This window comes from Schistocerca cancellata, chromosome 2 (assembly GCF_023864275.1).
Source record: "Schistocerca cancellata isolate TAMUIC-IGC-003103 chromosome 2, iqSchCanc2.1, whole genome shotgun sequence".
Classification (NCBI taxonomy): Eukaryota; Metazoa; Arthropoda; class Insecta; order Orthoptera; family Acrididae; genus Schistocerca; species Schistocerca cancellata.
Genome location: NC_064627.1, coordinates 41707474 through 41731445, shown reverse-complemented (window position 1 = coordinate 41731445; position 23972 = coordinate 41707474). Strand labels below are relative to the sequence as shown.

The window sequence follows — 23972 nt, the reverse complement described above, 5'->3', positions numbered from 1 at the left end:
ACTTTTGGGTCACCCTGTATATTAAGAACAGAACTGGCTCCAACACACTACCCTCAGGAAAAACTATGTTTATATATTTCTAATTGGATAATGTTGTCAAACAAAATACTCAGATAAATGTCAGTAATTACAAGAAAATAATGTGAGATACATACACAGCACAATTAGTTAAGTGACAATAACAATAAACAGTTACATAATGACCACTTACAAGACAAATACCCTTCATAATTAGATCTTTGACATAGGCCATAAGTAATTAAATAGTTAGGTAAATGGCAATAAGCTCTTCCTCATCAGTATTTCAGTTGGTTGAGTTCTCCACTGCACTGTGTACGTACAGTATATGAAGACAGAATGTGTCACCCCCCCTCCCCCCCCCCCCTACTTGCACTACACCTCATCCCACAGCAAACACTGTGCCCTCTATCTGCTCCCCCCACTTGACAGATGCCAGTTACTGTCTCCAAGTAGTACTAATATAGCATGGGAAACTTTTTGTCTAGCGAGAAATCAATTTTACTTTGATTGTCCTCAATACCAGTAAAACAAGATTAACATTACAATAGCTTTATATTAACTATTATGGAAGTGGGAGTGGACAGAATTATGCAAACAGCTGTTCTAACTAAAACTACTGCAGCAACTGAGATGGCAGCACTATCATTGGCAGAGCTACAATTCATACATCATTTATACTTGGTGTGTACACCACGTATAGCTCAGTGCTCTATGTAAACATTATTGAGAAGAGTCCTTTGGGATTAAAGACTGTCAAAGGTAGCTCATGTTTATCACCCAAACTTATGCAGAGCTCCATTTTGAGAAATTCTCGAGTGACAACTGCATTGGAAGAATTTGTGTCAAAAAAACATGTGACTCCGTCATCAGCTGAAGTAGTGAAGAGAGAATAGTTTAAATTTTGCAAAAGTTCTGAAACAATTCAACGTTCTGAAACAATTCAGTCCTAAGGACAAACTTGATCACTTTCTAACGAATTTATTGCAAAGTGTGAAATATGATTTCCCCAAGTTCGTGCAGAAGCTGATATGCACGTTTCATGGAAATGCTGCAGTTGAATGAGGCTTTTCCATTAATAAAGACATTTTGGTTCAAAACTTAGAAGAAGATATCATTGTTGCAGAAAGAAGTGTTTACAATGCCATATATTTGTTAGGTGGTTTACTTAGTGTTGAGAAACAAGAGAATGTGTACATAAAAAATCAGTGATACTATCTCTCAGAATATGTTCTCAAAAAGAGTAGAAGTCTTAAAAAAGAAGAAATCTGATGAAAATGAAGTGGCCAATATTAAAAGAAAAACTGTCCAAGAAATAAAAGAGCTTAGAAATAAAAAAAATTAAAAAGATGGGTATAGAAAAGGCAAAAGAAGCAGCTGAAGTTTTAGATGCTGAAATCCCAAGTTTAGCTAGGAAGCTTAGACAGTGAATATTTAACTGTGAATTTAACATTGGACATAAATTTTGCACTTTCAGAATTGTAATATTGTCTGAGGGATAATTGTAAGTTTACACAACATTACTATGGTAAAACAATTTGCATTTTTATTGATATGATGATAGATGTATCAGAAAATAGTCATATCCCATCCTGTGTGAAACTCTAATGTTTTTACAGCATTTGGCAAATAGTATACTAAAATTCATACATAATTACATTATTCATGCTGACGTACAGCTTAAGTGATATAAGAATTATTACATTCAGCTTTCATTTCAGCTAGCTTTCAGATTCCTGAAATAGTGTTTTTGTCATTGAACTATCCATTTTTTTGAGATGTTATGTAAATAACTAAAGAGGTATTGAAAAAGTCCTGAAAAGGTCATGAATTTGATCCTCTTAAAATCTGTAGACACCTAGATGCTTCTCAGATTCTTTTTCTATATCTTCTTTGCTTTCCTGATTTTTGTTATCTTACTTCCTAAATATTTGTATACTCTTGTTTGTTTCATTTTATTTCCTGTAATCTGTGTAGATGTTGAACAGGGGTTGTCTAACACCTTGAAGAATTCTAGCTTCTTTTGTCTCTTTCATATGTTTACTAATGCTGTTTGTTCTTTGTATTGTTCCTTAATTTTCTTCTGTCTCTAAGTCTGTTCTAGCCATTTTTAGAATTTCCATCAGTTTGTTCCAGTTGACAGTGTAAATTTTTTTTTTTCCTGAGGTCTGTGAGAGCTATGTAAATTTTTCTGTTGGCTATAAACTTTTTTCAGTTATAGCGAGAAGACTTCTCCATTCTCGAAAACCAAATTGGTCTTCTGTCAAATTGCCACCTAGTTTGTTCGTAGTAAATCTGCGTATTAGACTTGTTAATATTTTGGAAACGAGTTAAGAGTCTCAGAATACTGCGATCCGCATGTGGGTGTGGCTGCTTTGTTCCTATTTGGAATCATTATCATGGTATTTTTCTCAAACTCTTCTGGGATTACCAGTTTTAATTGGGATAATACCAGTTTTATATGTGATGTTAATTAAGATGTATGTCAGATGCTTTGCTTCTGCGTCAAAATCTTTAAACTGAAGTGACCTCAGTGTTGTGAAAAGTGTGAGCCAAACACAAACTGTATACTCTGCATCATATAATCTCTGACATACATGTATTCTTTGCTTTTCATTAATATTTTGTTCATTAGTACTCTGTTGTTATAAATATTTGGTTGCTTGGACTGAAAAATGTCATGTTGCAGTTGTGGTGTCTAATGTCACTCATTAAGTGAATCTGTTTAAACTGCTACATTTTGGTGACTCCAACATGATATACAATGCTAGCTGATACCTTGTACTGTACCATGTTGTGCACCAAATGCGAAACATACGCTTCAGCCATGCCGTTTATCTTCCATGTATTTCACCTTCATAACTTTGTGATGCAAGATCTGCCACCGACTGCTGCCCTGCCTACAAGTGCAGTTATCAACTGCATCTTGGCTAAACCACCGCTATGCTGACAACAGAACCCAGTTTTATGGTTTACACCTTTGGAGTACCACTTCGTGCTTGCCCACAAAACTGCTGACAACACAAAGAACAGCTACATTGTCTCTGCATTAAATGAGAACATGGATACATAGGTGCTGGACATTCCAGGATCACCAGCAAGCACCGATTGTTACACAACCATCAAGAATGCCTTGATCACCAGCCTCTGGCTGTCTGAGATGAAACGTCTAGAGAAGTTACTCTGTACTGAAGAGCTAGGTGATTGCACTCCTTCGCAGGTACTGTGCTGCCTGCAGATTCCAGCGAGTAATGCTGTCGGCGGGGACATCTTATGTAAAGTCTTCCACCCAATGCGCAGAAGATACTGATGGTACCTGCAGATCTCAGTGCACTGTTACTGACTGCTGATTACAATGTGGAAATGTACCCATTCACATGTGTCACAAGTGTATGTTTGGAGCCTCAAGCAGATAATACTCTTGCTGCATTGCAATCACAGATTTCCGAACTTAGTGACAAAGTCATTGCCTTGTAGAAACAATGTTGGAAGTGAGTGGTGGTGGCAATTGGCTCACCAGAAAGCAGGCATCAACTGTTCATTATGGAACATTATATGAAGCTGCAGTTTTTAGTGAACACAACTGCTGATGTGTCAGTATATCCAGCTGCGTGACTGCCTTGCCACAACAGCTACGACTGTTGCCTTTCTGCTGCCAACGGTTCACTGCTCTGACATATAGTAGTGTCACACTGGTTTTGAACCTAGGCCTCCGTGGTAAGTTCAAGTGGCAATTTATCATGGCAGATGTGGTACAGCCTGTACTTAGGGCAGATTTTTAGCCAGGCTCCTACGTCACGTCTTTCATCGTTGCCTCCTTGACTCTAATACCAATTTAGTTAGTCATGGATGTGTATGCTGTCTAGATGATACTGCAATGCGGACGATTGCTGGTGCTTCTTTGTTTGTAGTGTTATTTAAGTAGTTTCGGGAAGCCATTCGGTAAGTATCTACATGACCATCAGTTCAACATTTGACGATGGATTATATACTGGCCATACCAGGCCTACCAGGACCGCCAGTTCATGCTCGACCTCCCCATTTAACACCAGAGAAGTCGAAAGTAGCAAAGCAGAAGTTCTCTTTTATGCTTGCACAAGGCGTCTGCCATCTGTCAAGTAGTAGTTAGGCATCTCCACTCCACATAGACCTGAAGAAGGATAAGAGATGGCGCCCAAGTGGGGATTATATCAGGAACGTCTGTGATCGTTATCCAGTACTGCACGTTGAAGACATTGCGTTCTACATCCATGGCTAATATATCTTCTCCACGTTGGACTTGGTGCATACATTCTATCAGATACCTGTCGATCTGGACAATGTACCTAAAAACGATGTTTGCACCCGCTTTGGTCTCTTTGAATTTACCAGAATGCTTTTCGGACTGTACAGTGCTGTACAGACCATTCAATGGTTCATGGATGAAGTGTGTATGTGGAACAGCTGAGGTCCAGTTCCTGGGTTACACCAACACCCACGGAATACAGTTGCCATAGGAGAGAGTCAAGGTCATAACTAAGTTTCCACAACCTTCCACAGTTCAAGAGATGTGATGATTTCTTGGCACTGTCAACCTTTATCGCCGTTTTCTGTGCTACCATGAACTCTTGGCCACCCCTTTGAATGACTTGCTACGAGATTCACTGATGCTAATGATAAACTGCCCTTGATAGCTAGGTTGAGTTGACATTTACTGAAAGTTAGGACCGCAGAGGCTACTCTGTTAACGCATACTGTTCTGCAGGTGCCTCTAGCTCTAACGGTCAACACATCTGCCGGTGCAGTTGGTGCCATACTGCAGCAATGAGTGGAAAAACACTGGTAACCAGAAGTTACTGCTGTCACAACAGAACTGTGCAAGCTACATTTGCGAATTGTATGCAGCATATGCTACTATCAAAAAGTTTTGCCACATGCTTGAAAAACAACAGTTTACACTGGCCACAGATCACAAGCCACTGACGTATGCTTTCAGCCAACATGCAGATGAAGCATCACCACACCAACTGCAACACCTTGATTACAAAAGGTCTGCTCAGCTCTCACATTATCTACACCATTGATGAACCCGCTGCAATGGACATTGGATGCTCAGACTGATGATTTGATTGCAGCTTTGCAAAAAGCCTGTCATTATGCAATCCAGACGCCAAATCCATTTTAACAAATGGTACCGTTAGCACTAATAGGGCAGTGGTGAAGGGATCGTGCAATATAATGACAATCGTGAGCCAAACACAAAGTGTATACTCCACATCATATAATCTCTGATATACATTTATTCATTGCTTTTCATTAGTATTATGTTGTTGTTAGTATCTATTTGCTTGGACTGAAAAATGTCAGGTTGCGGTTATGCTGTGTAATGTTTTGAATAGTAAATGCGCAAACAAAGTTGACACTTGGCTTGGTGTCTGATGGGAGCAAATGTATTTGGCAAATGCCTTTAGGGTGACTCCCAGCAGCCATCCCACCAAGTGTCAACTTCGTTTACACATTTAATAAAGTAAACCTGTTTAAATGTGCAACAAAGCACTTCACTTGCAGTGTTATCAGTATCACTTGTCTTATTTTCTTTCAGATCACTTAATGCTTTTTTGAATTTTTCTTTTGTAATTTTTGGCTCCATTTCCATTTGCTCACCTTTCCTTTGTTTATTTAATTGTTCTGGCTTGTAACGCAGTTCTTCAATATACTGTTTCCATCTGTTAGCCTGATCTTCATTTTCTATAAGAATCCTTACAGCCTGTGAGCAGACTGAATTGCTGTGCATTTATTTACCAAAATGCTCTTTTTATTTGCTTGTGTGTCTTTTCTGTGTTTTTTTTCTTCACTGAGCATGTTAATCTACTACTTTGTTTGATTTGGTTCCTTTGTTTCTTTTGGTTCATTATGTAATAAATTTGATAGTCTCCTGTATGCGTTGGTTTTGTCCATGTTTAATATCTACTTGGGTGGTTTAGAAATAGTGTGTCTTTTATAGCCAGCTCTTTTTCTCTTTTATTTCTAGTTCCTGATCCCTGTCACTTCAGCTTCGTGTTTGTCTCCTACCACAGCATTCCAGCCACTCATAATAATAAGATTCACTGTTCACTTCCACATATTTCAGAACTTCCTCAGGTTGTTTGTACACTTCTTTTATTTCATCACCAGTATATCCAGATGTTGGCAAGTTTGGTTGGATGACAGCTAGACTTACAGGTTCTGCTTTCATATTGGATTAGCACTATCCTGCCTCTATACAGCTTTCAATGGTTTTTTCCCCATTCCTTGAACAATACTATACCAACTCCAGCTCCTTTATTTTCATGGCTTGACTATATTACACCGTTATTATTGCTCCAGAAATCCTTTAATTTCACTCATTCCTAGTACCAGTATATCTATGTATGTGTAGGCTTGTCATGTCACATTTTATGTTCTCCAGTTTAACACAAACCTCTAGTAATCCAGCTTTCCATATTGTCACTTTTTATTTGGTGTATTTGAATTAGTTTTATGACTGTCTCTGCCTGAAGCACCAAATGGGGAAGTATTTTACCTTTGGTAAATTTGGTGTCAGGGGTTTACATGATAGATACAAATGGTTTGTTACCATGAGACAACAAGTACAATATAATAATAATAACAGACATACGATGACTTATTGATATATGATTATCTATTATCATAAGAAAATTAGGTCATTTGTCACATACCCTTGGAACCTTGTCATTTGTCACACACCCTTGGAACCTTGAAGCAGAACAAAATCCTTCATTTTTGACGTGTTGAAATAGACAAGCCCAAATATTCGTAGCTGATGTGGGTCTTTGTTAACCAAAATGCTTTTTTTATTTTGTTGTGTGTCTTTTCTAAGTTTTGTATTGTGTAGTTTTGTCAATTTCATCACACATGGTTTACAGCTGGTCCTCTTCCGTTCTTTTTTCCGCTTGTTGACTGAGCATCTTAGTCTATTACTTTGTTTCTTTTGGTCCATTATGTAATCAATTTGATAGTCTTCTGCATGCCTTGGTTTTATCCATCTATAATATTTTCTTGAGTGGTTCAGAAGTAATAATTTTTTTATAACCTTCTGTTTTTCTCTTTTATTTCTAGTACCTAATCGATACTCTCCTTTCACTTAAGCATTTCGTATGCCTCCTGTCAGAGCATTCCAGTCACTTATAATAATAAGATTCGCTGTATCTTTCACATATTGCAGAACTTCTTAAGTTGCTTGGACGTTTCTTCTGTTGCATCATCACTATATCTAGATGTTGCATGTCAATTGTATTTCCACAGCTTCTGTTACGGTCATTAATAGATCTCGTTGTTGTTATTGTTGTTGTTGTTGTGGTCTTCAGTCCAGAGACTGGTTTGATGCAATTCTCCATGCTACTCCATCCTGTGCAAGTTTCATCATCTCCCAGTATCTACTTCAACCTACATCCTTCTGAATCTGTTTAGTGTATTCATCTCTTGGGCTCCCTCTACGATTTTTACCCTCTGCACTACCCTCCAATACTAAATTGGTGATCCCCTGATGCCTCAGAATATGTCCAACCAACCGATCCCTTGTTCTTGTCAAGTTGTGCCACAAATTTCTCTTCTCTCCAATTCTTGTCAATACCTCCTCATTAGTTATGTGAGCTTCCCATCTAACCTTCAGCATTCTTCTGTAGCATCACATTTTGAAAGCTTCTATTCTCTCTTTGTTTAAACTATTTATCGTCCACGTTTCACTTCCATACACGGCTACACTCCATACAAATATTTTCAGAAATGACCACCTGACACTTAAATCTATACTTGATATTAACAAATTTCTCTTCTTCAGAAACGCTTTCCTTGCCATTGCCAGTCTACATTTTATATCCTCTCTACTTTGACCATCATCAGTTATTTTGCTCCCCAAATAGCAAAACTCATTTACTACTTTAAGTGTCTCACTTCCTAATCTAATTCCCTCAGCATCACCCGATTTAATTCAACTACATTCCATTATCCTCATTTTGCTTTTGTTGGTGTCCATCTTATATCCTCCTTTCAAGACACTGCCCATTCCGTTCAGCTGCTCTTCCAGGTCCTTTGCTGTCCCTGACACAATTACAATGTCATCGGTGAACCTCAAAGTTTTTATTTCTTCTTCATGGATTTTAATTCCTACACCGAATTTTTCTTTTGTTTCCTTTACTGCTTGCTCAATATACAGAATGAATAACATCGGGGATACGCTACAGCCCTGTCTCACTTCCTTCCCAACCAATGCATCCCTTTCATGTCCCTCACCTCCTATAACTGCAATCTGGTTTCTGTACAAATTGTAAGTAGCCTTTCGCTCCCTGTATTTTACCCCTGCCACCTTCAAAATTTGAAAGAGAGTATTCCAGTCAACATTGTCAAAAGCTTTCTCTAAGCCTACAAATGCTAGAAACATAGATTTATCTTTTGTTAATCTATTTTCTAAGATAAGTCGTAGGGTGCCTCACATGTTCCAACATTTCTACGGAATCCAAACTGATCTTTTCCGAGGTCGGCTTCTACCAGTTTTTCCATTCGTCTGTAAAGAATTTGTGTTAATATTTTGCAGCCATGGCTTATTAAACTGATGGTTCAGTAATTTTCACATCTGTGAACACCTGCTTTCTTTGGGATTGGAATTATTATATTCTTCTTGAAGTCTGAGGAAATTTTGCCTGTCTCATACATCTTGCTCACCAGATGGTAGAGTTTTGTCAGGATTGGCTCTCCCAAGGCTATCAGTAGTTCTAATGGAATGTTGTCTACTCCCGAAGCTTTGTTTCGACTTCGGTCTTTCAGTGCTCTGTCAAACTTTTCGCACAGTATCGTATCTCACATTTCATCTTCATCTGCATCCTCTTCCATATCTATAATATTGTCCTAAAGGACATCGCCATTGTATAGACCCTCTATATACTCCTTCCACCTTTCTGCTTTCCCTTCTTTGCTTAGAACCTGGTTTCCATATGAGCTCTTGATATTCATGCAAGTGGTTCTCTTTTCTCCAAAGGTCTCTTTAATTTTCCTGTAGGCAGTATTTATCTTACCTCTAGTGACATATGCTTCTACATCCTTACAATTGTCCTGTAGCCATCCCTGCTTAGCCATTTTGCACTTCTTGTTGATCTCATTTTTGAGACGTTCGTATTCCTTTTTGCCTGCTTCATTTACTGCATTTTTGTATTTTCTCTGTTCATCAATTAAATTCAGTATCTCTTTTGTTACCCAAGGATTTTTATTAGCCCTCGTCTTTTTACCTAATTGATTCTCTGCTGCCTTCACCATTTCATGACTCAAAGCTACCCATTCTACTTCTACTGTATTTCTTTCCCTCATTCTTGTCAATCGTTCCCTAATGCTCTCCCTGAAACTTTGTACAACCTCTGTTTCTGTAAGTTTATACAGGTCCCATCTCCTTAAATTCCCACCTTTTTGCAGTTTCTTCAGTTTTAATCTACAGTTCATAACCAATATATTGTGGTCAGAATCCACATCTTCCCCTGGAAATGTCTTACAATTTAAAAACTGGTTCCTAAATCTCTGTCTTTCCATTATATAATCTATCTGAAACCTACTATCGCCATGCTTCTTCCGTGTATAAACCCTTCTTTTATATTTAAAAAGAAAGATGATGAGACTTACCAAACAAAAGCGCTGGCAGGTCGATAGACACACAAACAAACACAAACATACACACAAAATTCTAGCTTTCACAACCAACGGTTGCCTCGTCAGGAAAGAGGGAAGGAGAAGGAAAGACAAAAGGATTGGGTTTTAAGGGAGAGGGTAAGGAGTCATTCCAATCCCGGGAGCGGAAAGACTTACCTTAGGGGGAAAAAAGGACAGGTTTACACTCGCACACACACACATATCCATCCACACATACACAGACACAAGCAGGCATTTGTAAAGGCATTTGCCTTGCTGTTTGTAGTAGCTTACCCGCACTCCTATTTTTTATTCATTATTAAACCTACTCCTGCATTACCCCCTATTTGTTTTTGTATTTATAACCCTGTATTCGCCTGACCAAAAGTCTTGTGCGTCCTGCCAGTGAACTTCACTAATTCCTACTATATCTAACTTTAACCTATCTATTTCCCTTTTTAAATTTTCTAACTTACCTGACCGATTAAGGGCTCTGACATTCCACGCTCCGATCCGTAGAACGCCAGTTTTCTTTCTCCTGATAACGACGTCCGCTTGAGTAGTCCCCGCCCGGAGATCCAAATGGGGGACTATTTCACCTCCGGAATATTTTACCCAAGAGGACTCCATCATCATTTAATCATTCAGTAAAGCTGCATGCCCTCGGGAAAAATTACGGCTGTAGTTTCCCCTTGCTTTCATCCGTTTGCAGTACCAGAACAGCAAGGCCATTTTGGTTAGTGTTACAAGGCCAGATCAGTCAATCATCCAGACTGTTGCCCCTGCAACTACTGGAAAGTCTGCTGCCCCTCCTCAGGAACCACACGTTTGTCTGGCCTCTCAACAGATACCCCTCAGTTGTGGTTGCCTACGGTACGGTATCTGTATCGTTGAGGCACGCAAGTCTCCCCACCAACGGCAACACCCATGGTTCATGGGGGGGGGGGGGGGTGTACCACAATCTATTGGTTATGAACTGTAGATTAAAACTGAAGAAACTGCAAAAAGGTGGGAATTTGAGGAGATGAGACCTGGAGAAACTGAAAGAACAAGAGGTTGTACAGGGTTTCAGGGAGAGCATTAGGGAACGATTGACAAGAATGGGCAAAAGAAATACAATAGAAGAAGAATGGGTAGCTTTGAGGGATGAAATAGTGAAGGCAGCAGAGGATCAAATAGGTAAAAAGACAAGGGCTAGTAGAAACCCTTGGGAAACACAAGAAATATTGAATTTAATTGATGAAAGGAGAAAATATAAAAATGCAGTACATGAAGCAGGCAAAAAGGAATACAAACGTCTCAAAAATGAGATCAACAGGAAGTGCAAAATGGCTAAGCAGGGATAGCTAGAGGACAAATGTAAGGATGTAGAGGCTTATCTCACTAGGGGTAAGATAGATACTGCCTACAGGAAAATTAAAGAGACCTTTGGAGAAAGGAGAACCACTTTCATGAATATCAAGAGCTTTGATGGAAACCCGTTCTAAGCAAGGAAGGGAAAGCAGAAAGGTGGAAGGAGTATATAGAGTATCTATACAAGGGCGATGTACTTGAGGACAATATTATGGAAATGGAAGATGATGTAGATGAAGATGAAATGGGAGATATGATACTGCACGAAGAGTTTGACACAGCACTTAAAGACCCAAGTCGAAACAAAGCCCGGGAGTAGACAACATTCCATTAGAACTACTGATAGCCTTGGGAGAGCCAACCCTGACAAAACTCTACCATCTGGTGGGCAAGATGTATGAGACAGGCGAAATTTCCTCAGACTTCAAGAAGAATATACTAATTCCAGTCCCAAAGAAGGCAGGTGTTGACAGATGTGAAAATTACCGAACTATCAGTTTAATAAATCAAAGCTGCAAAATACTAAGGCGAATTCTTTACAGACGAATGGAAAAACTGGTAGAAGCTGACCTCGGGGAAGATCAGTTTGGATTCCATAGAAATGCTGGAACACATGAGGCAATACTGACCCTACGACTTATCTTAGAAGAAAGATTAAGGAAAGGCAAACCTAAGTTTCTAGCATTTGTAGACTTAGAGAAAGCTTTTGACAATCTTGATTGGATTACTCTCTTTCAAATTCTGAATGTGGCAGGGGTAAAATACAGGGAGCGGAAGGCTATTTACAATTTGTACAGAAACCAGATGGCAATTATAAGAGTCGAAGGGTATGAAAGAAAAGCAGTGGTTGGGAAGGGAGTGAGACAGGGTTGTAGCGTATTGCCGATGTTATTCAATCTGTATATTGAGCAAGCAATAAAGGAAACAAAAGAAAAGCTCGCAGTAGGTATTAAAAGCCACGGAGAAGAAATAAAAACTTTGAGGTTCACTGATGACAGTGTAATTCTGTCAGAGACAGCAAGGGACTTGGAAGAGCAGTTGAATGGAATGGGCAGTGTCTTGAAAGTAGGGTATAAGATGAATATAAACAAAAGCAAAACGAGGATAATGGAATGTAGTCGAATTAAGTCGGGTGATGTTGAGGGAATTAGATTAGGAAATGAGACACTTAAAATAGTAAAAGAATTTTGCTATTTGGGGAGCAAAATAACTGATGATGGTCGAAGTAGAGAGGATATAAAATGCAGACTGGCAATTGCAAGGAAAACGTATGTGAGGAAGAAAAATTTGTTAAAATCGAGTATAGATTTAAATGTCAGGAAGTCGTTTCTGAAAGTATTTGTACGGAGTGTAGCCATGTATGGAAGTGAAACATGGACGATAAATAGTATAGGCAAGAAGAGAATAGAAGCTTTTGAAATGTGGTGCTACAGAAGAATGCTGAAGATTAGATGGGTAGCTCACATAACTAATGAGGAGGTATTGAATAGAATTGTGGAGAAGAGGAGCTTGTGGCACAACTTGACTAGAAGAAGGTATCAGTTATTAGGACATGTTCTGAGACATCGAGGGATCACAAATTTAGTATTGGTGGGCAGCGTGGAGGATAAAAATCGAAGAGGGAGACCAAGAGATGAATACACTAAGCAGATTCAGTAGGATGTAAGCTGCAGTAGGTACCGGGAGATGAAGCAGCTTGCACAGGATGGAGTAGCATGGAGAGTTGCATCAAACCAGTCTCTGAACTGAAGACCACAACAACAACAACTCCTGGTCAAAATGATATGTAAGTTGTAGCTCTGCCGAAAAGACTGTGCTGTCATGTATTATGTTGCTGGGGAGTATCAATTAGAACAGTTGTTTCTTTACTTCTGTTCCCTCCTTCTTCTATTTAAATCTCTTTAAACTGCATCTTTTCTTGGAAAGGCGTTTCTTTAAAAATTTTAGATTTTGAAGTTTCAAGTTTACCTAAGAAATTAAGTGGTGAATCTTTTACTGTGAAAGAAAAGTCTTGTTCTTTCACAATTGTTGTATTGTCTTAAGGAGAATAGTAATTCCTTAGCTACATTACTATGTTAAAACAGTATGAATTGTAATTGATGTAACGATAAATGTATCTGAAAATAGCCATACCCCATCCTAAGTTACATGTTTTTATAGTATTTTAGGATTTGATGAATGGTATACTGAAAATCATGCATAGTTACATTTTTCATGGTGACATACAGTTTAAATGATATAAGAATTAATACTTTCAACTTTCATTTATAGTGGCTTTTATGTGTACTAAAAAAATTGTCGTTGTATGATTAACATTTAAGAGAGGTCATAAATTTAGCTAAAGATGTAAAGGAAAAGTCATGAAAAATACCTTAACACATTGGAGTCTAACGGGCTGGCAGTCCAATTAATATGCAGATCCTGAGGAGACTTGCTACGATTTACAATGTTTTAATAAATTTCCTAATCCACTTACCTGTTTAGGCAGTATATTAGCTTAACCTTCCATCATTCCTCTTTATATATGTTTAGCACAAATAAACTATACAGGGATTTGTAGATACTACTCTAAAGATACTGTTTCTCAGCATTTTTATTTTCCCCCGAAGTGGACAAAATTTTCATAAGTAATAGAGAATGGTAGACTATTGATTTAAAATCACTTGACAGCTGGAAATAATAAATGCTTCATTTATAGGTAAAGTGTTTTATTATGAAATGTTTTTTTCTCTTTTTTACAAATTAGAGATCTTCACTAAGGTATGAAATCTTTCAAAACATTCAGGAACACAAGGCCTGTGTTACATGGTCTACAGTAGTACCTGGTCTCTTTCCTCACTACCTATCCTGCAGCTTTCTCTTATTCCCAGTGGACCTTGCATCTTCTAGCTGAGTTTGTTTCCTTTTCTGTTGGTGGCAGTTTCTCAGGAAAATGACATGCTGTGAGTCTGTTTGCACTTGCGACTCCTGATATTGAATGTGTGTCTTTATTTAGGTCCGCTCTCCCTTTTTGAACCAATTGCTTTGCTAATTTACAGATAAAATCTGCTAATGCAAACTTTTTTGATATTTTGATGTTGTGAATAAAAATCTGCTAATGCACACTTATTTGATATTTTGCTGTTGTGAATAATGTTGACATTCACAACTGCCCTCATAAAAATATAAAGAAAATCTTTTCCCATCATTTTAAAATATTTCGCTGGAAGGGATAGTAACTCATCAGCTGATCTACTCTGTCAACACATGTTTTAGGCAAGTTGTAGACTAGTACAAAGTCTGGCTTTACTACCTCAACATATCCACTCCTGGATTTTACACCGACATGCGAAGCAGTCATCTTATGCTGTGTTGACAACATGTGTACATCGTGTTTGTCTTTCCATTTCAAGCACAAAAGGTGTTCTTTGTGACAAAATGTCATTTCTCCTTTCTTTAGTTTTTGATTTATTGGGTATCTTATCAAACCTTTCCTGTTCTTCATCACAGTTCCATCTCCCAATGTATTTCTTTCCCATAATTCTTCAAGGACTGCAGGACTTGTATAAAATCCGTCCATGGATACCACATGTCCTTTTCCCAATTAAGAGGAACATAGCCTCAGCAGCAGGGATTTGACAGAATTATCAACATTTCCTTTTCCTCCAATATAAACTTCAGCACTACATATGTAACCTATTTGAGCATCACTTACAACATATCTTATTTTTCTCTGGTTTGTCTTTCATATAAACACGGAATACAGTCTTCCTCAAAAAGGACACATTGCTTCATAGTGATGGATGAAAGATTTTTCTGCATATTTCTGTGAAAAAGTCCTAAACAGGTCTAATTTTATGCAGACGGTCATGGTCTGGTTCTCGTTGAGGTATCCATAGTGCATTATTGTTCACATTCAGCAACCTGAATATGGTAAAAAATCTGTCTTGTGACATTAGCTGAGAAGCATCTGATGAAGAAGCACAGGGTCTTCAGACCAATAATCCCTAAGTTTATGGTCATTTACAACACATACATGCAAAATGATTGCAAAAAATAGATATACTTCATGTATCCTCACTGCTCTCCATTTATTCCATAAAGATTTTGGTTTGATTCAGAAATAGTATCAGAAGCATATATATTTGTCTCTGATTTTATTTTTAGAAACATGCTGTGATCAAAAAATAGCCGGCTGCGGTGGCCGTGCAGTTCTAGACACTTCAGTCCGGAACTGCGTGACTGCTACGGTCACAGGTTCGAATCCTGCCTCGGGCATGGATGTGTGTGATGTCCTTAGGTTAGTTAGGTTTAAGTAGTTCTAAATTCTAGGGAACTGATGACCTCAGATGATGAGTCCCATAGTCATCAGAGCCATTTGAACCATTTTTTGATCAAAAAATAGCAACAAACAGTCTAGTTCTGTTGATATTGTATTGACAGGGACCTGAATTCCACTCGTTTCTTCAAACAGAGGTAATTCAGGGAGTGCATCAAAATGACACCTATCATTATGAAGGACAAGCTGTTGAACTGAATGACAAACCTGACTAATAGAAACTTGTGCATTAGCTTCTTCATACCCACTACCATCGTTTCTATCAGCAGCACGGGTTTCATTCTCCACCTCACGTGAGTCATCGTCGTCTTCTGAAAAATCTCTGATGTCGTCTAAAGGATCATCAAGTTCTGAGCCGTTGTTCAAGAGTTATCCAATCTCTAAGTTTGACGAGTGATGTCTGTTAGCCATATTCACTATTTGTATGTTTTTGCACATGGGAAGAATGCACATAGTAGCACAACACTGCAGCTGACATAGGACAAAACAGTATTACGTGTGCATGCGCAGTTCATGAGGGACTGGCACAGTCTAGCCATCAACAATGCACTTAAGACAAGCCAAACAGTTAGTCTCACCACTTACAAACATAAAACACACGTTTGAATCACAAATAAATAAGTTGGAAGTGAAGAACGTATGACGTATGTCTGTCGGATTTTATGGTTGAAACATAGTGAACGTGTCTAGTACATCCGTCGGCTCCAATGTGTTAATTTGATCTTCAGAAAACCGGTAGTCATCTTAAGGAGATGCTTGTGTGAAAAACTGTGTTGAACCCCCAGGGCGGGTTCGAATATAGTTGCAAAAGCTTCACAAAGATTATTGATTTTCCTGGAAGGTACTATGTCACCAATGACCTGAACTGCATCAATGATTGAGAATCCAAACAATGAATAAGAATGTGGACCGAATATTTTTTCGGCTGAGTGACTATCGACAACAAACAACGTTATTTGTCATGTGACACAGTTTCTGGAAACCATGGAATATCAGGGAATTTCAAACTCATCAGGGAAATCGGGGAAACAGCAGGGAGACCTGAAAAAAAAGAAAAACACTGAAAAATGCACATTTTGGTCTCAGTAGATGAAATGGTTTGTTTATTAAGGTGTCATGCATCATTGCTGGCTGGGTGTAGTAGAGTACGTGCATTGCTTCCCTACTCCCTCATTCCTTCTGCTTCTGCCCTTCCTATCACTGCGGTCAGCTTGTAGTCAGTGCTGCCACTGCTTCTTGCATCTAGCCTAGCAGCTGCCGATGAGAGGCAGGTAGGCATGAGAAGTGGGTTGTTTGGATCTTATTCTCAAAGACTGTAGATGCAGCAGCAAGAGACAGCAGTCTTGTGTGCATGAGTTGGGTCCGAGTGATTGTGTGAATATGTGTGTGCTCTCGATTTCAGACAAAAGCTATGGCTGAAAATTTAGTTATGAGAGTGTGATTGTTTTTTCTATGTGCCTTTCTGTGGTCCAGCATTCATCTCTACAGTGAGTTGCTACCTGTTCTCATTATTATTGATTCCCAGGGTATTTGAACGAGTTATCTGTTGCATGGATTGATCACTGTGGTATCATTTTATCAACATGCTGTCTGTGGCTCATGAATAGCAGGCCATATGAGTGGATTTCTGTGATGGACCAAAACTGCAGGCCATTTCTGCGGGTATCTTCTGTAGTGGATCGGGCCTGCTGATATGAAGCCATTCGGTTTCCACTAATGTGCAGGTCCTGCATGTCGGATCTAGTCTCACCGATCTGCCCCCTGCCAGGGTCTGTTTGTTTGTGGCGTAATACAGCAGATTTTCGTGGTTTATCCATTGATCCAGGACTGTGGTCCTCCTCAGCAGGCCAGAGGCAATGGGCAATGAATTTTGGGAATTGTGACTGTCTTACCACAAGTACATTGTATAATGTGGCATTTTATCGACATTTTATTTGTTCTAGTACATTTTGGCATTTCAAAAGTGATTTATGTAGAAAGTATGGACATTAAGAAGAAGAAGAAGAAGAAAATTGTGTCAGTCGCTGGCAGTTTGTATGCTATGTAGTCGTATATTTCATGAAAGAAAAATCACACAATACTTGTAAATTAAAGATATCACAGAGTGGGTAATGACTGACAGTAACTAACATAATAGAACCAACATTTTATTGTCAGTCACCTACAGTGTTGGTTTACCCATTTCTTCCTGCCATATACACTTCTTTCAAGAGGCTTACTTTTTTCTGAGGTTATTTCTGGAATCAGTGAAGGTATTTTAAATCTGTCTTGTGACTTCAAGGAAATGCCTATTTTGGCACCAAATGTGTTTTGTTTCATTGAAATAAAATAACAGCAATGTTGTTAATGAAACACACATACCATTTTGCTTACTTTCTTCATCTAAAAACAGTTCATTACAAACGTTGTTGATGTTATTACTTAAGATTTTTGCTCACATCAGGAAATGCCATCTGCTTGCAAACTTTTTTAAATATTTCCTTGTTTGCACTGTTGTTTCTTGTAATATAGGTGTAAAGACAGATTGTCAATTTATGTCTTAACTTACCCTTGAGATCTCAAAATTTATCAGGGAAAAATGCTAAAACTTGTCTGGAAATCAGAGAAATACACTCCTGGAAATGGAAAAAAGAACACATTGACACCGGTGTGTCAGACCCACCATACTTGCTCCGGACACTGTGAGAGGGCTGTACAAGCAATGATCACACGCACGGCACAGCGGACACACCAGGAACCGCGGTGTTGGCCGTCGAATGGCGCTAGCTGCGCAGCATTTGTGCACCGCCGCCGTCAGTGTCAGCCAGTTTGCCGTGGCATACGGAGCTCCATCGCAGTCTTTAACACTGGTAGCATGCCGCGACAGCGTGGACGTGAACCGTATGTGCAGTTGACGGACTTTGAGCGAGGGCGTATAGTGGGCATGCGGGAGGCCGGGTGGACGTACCGCCGAATTGTTCAACACGTGGGGCATGAGGTCTCCACAGTACATCGATGTTGTCGCCAGTGGTCGGCGGAAGGTGCACGTGCCCGTCGACCTGGGACCGGACCGCAGCGATGCACGGTTGCACGCCAAGACCGTAGGATCCTACGCAGTGCCGTAGGGGACCGCACCGCCACTTCCCAGCAAATTAGGGACACTGTTGCTCCTGGGGTATCGGCGAGGACCATTCGCAACCATCTCCATGAAGCTGGGCTACGGTCCCGCACACCGTTAGGCCATCTTCTGCTCACGCCCCAACATCGTGCAGCCCGCCTCCAGTGGTGTCGCGACAGGCGTGAATGGAGGGACGAATGGAGACGTGTCGTCTTCAGCGATGAGAGTCGCTTCTGCCTTGGTGCCAATGATGGTCGTATGCGTGTTTGGCGCCGTGCAGGTGAGCGCCACAATCAGGACTGCATACGACCGAGGCACACAGGGCCAACACCCGGCATCATGGTGTGGGGAGCGATCTCCTACACTGGCCGTACACCACTGGTGATCGTCGAGGGGACACTGAATAGTGCACGGTACATCCAAACCGTCATCGAACCCATCGTTCTACCATTCCTAGACCGGCAAGGGAACTTGCTGTTCCAACAGGACAATGCACGTCCGCATGTATCCCGTGCCACCCAATGTGCTCTAGAAGGTGTAAGTCAACTACCCTGGCCAGCAAGATCTCCGGATCTGTCCCCCATTGAGCATGTTTGGGACTGGATGAAGCGTCGTCTCACGCGGTCTGCACGTCCAGCACGAACGCTGGTCCAACTGAGGTGCCAGGTGGAAATGGCATGGCAAGCCGTTCCACAGGACTACATCCAGCATCTCTATGATCGTCTCCATGGGAGAATAGCAGCCTGCATTGATACGAAAGGTGGATATACACTGTACTAGTGCCGACATTGTGCATGCTCTGTTGCCTGTGTCTATGTGCCTGTGGTTCTGTCAGTGTGATCATGTGATGTATCTGACCCCAGGAATGTGTCAATAAAGTTTCCCCTTCCTGGGACAATGAATTCACGGTGTTCTTATTTCAATTTCCAAGAGTGTATCAGGGAATTCCATTTGGGGAAACATACGGCAACCCTGTTTACACGATGGGTGCAGTGCACACAGTGGTGTGGAGTAGCCCACTTGTGTCTATGCTGTGAGGCAGTCTGCCCGTTGCCCACGCTGATGGGGTGTGATTGGCTGTTCAGAAACCATCTCAACATATCATGATGCTGTCATTTGGGAAATGGCTTATGAGCATTGCCACCCTGCTCCCCCTTGAGCGCCTTCCACCATCCCCCTCAAAGCGTTAAGCAACAGCTGGAACTTGCTAATTTTGATTCTGCCATGAGGTGCTCATTTTCAGCCTGCATGAGTTTGAAAAAGAGTGCACTATTTTAAAAATATTGTGCAAAGAATGGTTGTCCCGTTTGAGGGCAACCGTTTGTACCTCCAGATCAAGAGCCAATTGACCACTATGTCTCAAATTAGAGGTTTTGCATGCTGTGTTCGCACAAGCGAAATTATATCGACAACTCAATCCTTGTAAATTGGTTATCCAGGAGTGATATGAGTGACCAGAATGCTTGTAATATTGGTGAAATTTGAGTCGCAATCCTACCACATGGAATCTTTGTGAATAGTAATTTGAAGGCAACGTGCACATTTCCTCACATGTGAGTGTAATTGGGTTTGGGTGGTAGCCAATTTCTTTACTAAGAAAGATATCTCCAGTGAACTTGAAGAAAGAAAAAGCAAGTCACTGTAAAAAAAAGTCCCAATTTCATTGGCATCATTAAAAGGTAGAAATGCAGTTCAACAGCTCTCTGCCTGGGGAGTGACCACTGCCTGTATTGGGTAAGTACCCTAGACCTGCTGTTGATCCTTCAAAAGCTGAATTTTCTGTCAGAGGATCTCAAGTATGCTGTTGTTGTTGAAACTGCTACTGGAACTGATTGCTGCTGCACAGGGCAGCTGTTGCATTTATATTCCAAGATCTGGATTAGAATTTATGTTTATGCACTTTATTTATGAGCACTTATAGTTCAAAGTCTGTGAATTTGCAGTTTTGCACAATTTCTGTAATAGCTCTATTGGCCATCCCATTGGATGGTGAAATTTTGTGCTTATAGACATATTTGTTATTATTGTATTATCCACAAATGATCACATGGCATCTTTATCCTTATAGATATATTTGTTCATATTTTACTATCCACAAGTGATCGTCTGCCACCTTTATCATCCATGCACTGGACACATTTCCACTTTAGCTGGTTGTATTATTTCGTAGATGGAACAATTCTAGCACACCAAACCAAAGTCTAGTGTTTCATTCACACTCCAAATGCCATTTTATAGTGTTTTCATTCGCTTCTTACATTTTCCACTTTCAGGAGTCTTTTTTTAGAATGTAGAATGTGTGTAGAGTGTTTTCTGTTCAGGTTGTTGATTTTCTTCCAGCAGCAGTTGTTGATTTTCTTCCAGCAGCAATGCATACATAATGTTTGTATTTTTAAATTGTTAATTTCATATAGTAGCTTTGTGATAACTTAGATTACACAATCTGCAGTGCACATTTGTATGCCTAAACCTTTGTCACTGCATTTCCAACAAAATCAGATATTTTGGCTGCGATTGGATTTACGCAGTATAATGATCACAGTTTCAAGCTTCATACAATACAAACAACGTAGTTATCAGGAGACAGAAAACTGGTGTTCTACAGATCGGAGTGTGGAATGTCAGAGCTTTTAATCGGGCAGGTAGGTTAGAAAATTTAAAAAGGGAAATGGATAGGTTAAAGTTAGATACACTGGGAATTAGTGAAGTTCGGTGGCAGGAGGAACAAGACTTCTGGTCAGGTGGATACAGGGTTATAAATACAAAATCAGACGGGTAATGCAGGAGGAAGTTTAATAATGAATAAAAAAATAGGAGTGTGGGTTAGCTACTATAAACAGCATAGTGAACACATTATCATGGCCAAGATAGACACGAACCCATACCTACTACAGTAGTACAAGTTTATATGCCAACTAGCTCTGGTGATGACGAAGAAATTGATGAAATGTATGATGAGATAAAAGAAATTTTTCAGATAGTGAAGGGAGATGAAAATTTATAAGTCATGGGTGACTGGAATTCGATAGTAGGAAAAGGGAGAGAAGGAAACGTAGTAGGTGAATATAGATTGCAGGTAAGAAATGAGAGAGGAAGCCGTCTGGTAGAATTTTGCGCAGAGCATAACTTAGTCATAGCTAATGATGTGGATGCTACACATGCAGTTTCAGTTATGTGTTTTCTTCTTTCTGCTCTCATATTTTTTCATCTTTGTAATAATATTACAGGTGATCCACAGTAAATACTTAATTTCTCACAGCTAGAAATCTTTTATCACTATTTTTAATTATACTAATGGAGCTACTACACTTGAATTTTACATGTACTGTCATCTTCCTTACTTCCCTTTCTAGAGAACAGGGGTACTAGGACACGTGTTCTCTAACAGGGGTGTTAACACATGCTCTCTCTGGCGCTGCAAGTAATGAGGTCAGATAACGTGAGCTTCTACATCTACATCTACGTCTACATCTACATCTATACTCCGTAAGCCACCTGACGGTCTGTGGCAGAAGGTACCTTGAGTACCTCTATCGGTTCTCCCTTATATTCCAGTCTCGTATTGTTCGTGGAACGAAAGATTGTCGGTATGCCTCTGTGTAGGCTCTAATCTCTCTGATTTTATCCTCATGGTCTCTTTGCGAGATATATGTAGGAGGGAACAATATACTGCTTGACTCCTCGGTGAAGGTATGTTCTCGAAACTTCAACAAAAGCCCGTACCAAGCTACTGAGCGTCTCTCTTGCAGAGTCTTCCACTGGATTTTATCTATCATCTTCGTAACACTTTTGCAATTACTAAATGATCCTGTGATTAAGCCCACTGCTCTCCATTAGATCATCTCATTGATTAACTGTCGTAGCAGAGCGCATGTTGATGTTGCAAAATATCTGTTTTATTTAATAATAATAAAGTATGCAGCTATGTCCTGTTAAATGTTACTTTTATGTGTGCCAGCCAATTATGAGTTTACATGATGGAGTTGTGTTCTCTGTGCATGCACCTTACAAGTGAGAACATGGTTAAAAAATTACAGAAACTAAAAAGTTGGGAACTTCAGTCAGTTTCAAGATCAGCTATATAGTAGTACTTGCTTTCAAGAAAATGAAAGCAACAATTCAGTAAAATGTAAGGAGTGAGTTTACCTAAACTATGTTGTTTATAGTATGTGGGAATTGGCTTTATGTAGAAAATACATCGGGAAAAACATGAAATAATAGTTGAGAGACAGAGAGAGAGAGAGAGAGAGAGAGAGGGAGGGAGGGGGGGGGGGAGGGAGGTAGGGAGAGGGATAGAGAGTGATTGGAGGAAAGATGCAAAATTTGTTTACCAGGACTTAAAGAAGTAACTGAGCTTATTCAGTGTTTTGAAAATTACACAGGTAATTGACATGATGGAAGTTACAGAAACAATTACTGTTACTGTTATGAGTAATTATTAGAAAATACAAGATGGAATAATAATAATAATAATAATTAGAATAGATTGCTACACACCACATACGGGAGGTGATGAACTACAGACAGGCACAGTTAAATGTAAACTGTTGGGTATTTTTAGCTCTCTCTCTCTCTCTCTCTCTCTCTCTCTCTCTCTCTCTCTTTCTCCCTCTCTCTCTCTGTGTGTGTGCGTGTGTGTGTGTGTGTGTGTGTGTGTGTGCTGACAGACATGTATCTTACCGAACTATCAATTTAATAATCCATGGTAACAAAATACTGACATGAATTATTTACAGGAGAATGAACATGAATTTTTTACAGAAGACTGGAGAAAAACTGGACAAAGACAGTCTCAGGAGAGAGCAGTTTGGGTTCCAGAGAAATGTAGAAACATGTGAGGCAATACTGACCCTGTTGAGAGAAGTTGAAAAAAATGCAAACTTACATTTATAGCATCGGTAGATTTAGAGAAAAATTTTGATTGGAATACACTCTTTGAAATTCTGAAGATAACTGGAACAAAATACAGGGAGCAAAAGACTGTTTGCAACTTATACAGAAATCAGGTTAGAGTAATTGGAGTTGAATTGCATGAAAGGGAAGCAGAGGTTAAGAAGGGAGTGTCATAGATATACAGCCTATCTCTGATGTTATTCAATATATACGTTGAGCAATCATTAAAGGAAACCAAAGAAAAATTTTGGAAGGGAATTAAAGTTCGAGAAGTAATAAAAATGTTGAGGTTTGCCAGTAACAGTGTAATTCTGTCGGACGGCAAAGGACTTCAAAGAGCTGTTGACTGGAATGGGTAACGTCTTGAAAAGATGTTATGAGTATGAATTAAAATAAAGAAGTGGTAATGAAATGTAGTTAGTTTAAAATATGTAATGCTGAGGGAATTAGATTAGAAAATGAGACACTAAAAGTAATAGATAGCAAAATAATTGATGATGATCAAAGTATAAAGAACTGGCTATCACAAGAAAATCTGAGAAAGTCTAATACAATTTAAATGTCTGGTGTTCAGCTGTGTATGGAAGTGAAATGTGATCAATAAGGAGTTTAGACAAGAAGAAAATATAAAACTTTTGAATT

The 23972-nt window shown here is 39.4% G+C and overlaps 1 protein-coding gene across 1 annotated transcript in view; it reads left to right on the top strand.

Moving 5' to 3' along the window:
- LOC126150512 (histone-lysine N-methyltransferase PRDM7-like) overlaps positions 1-23972 on the top strand; it is a 277290-nt gene that overhangs the window by 73167 nt on the left and 180151 nt on the right. The gene's annotated exons all lie outside the window — the stretch shown is intronic.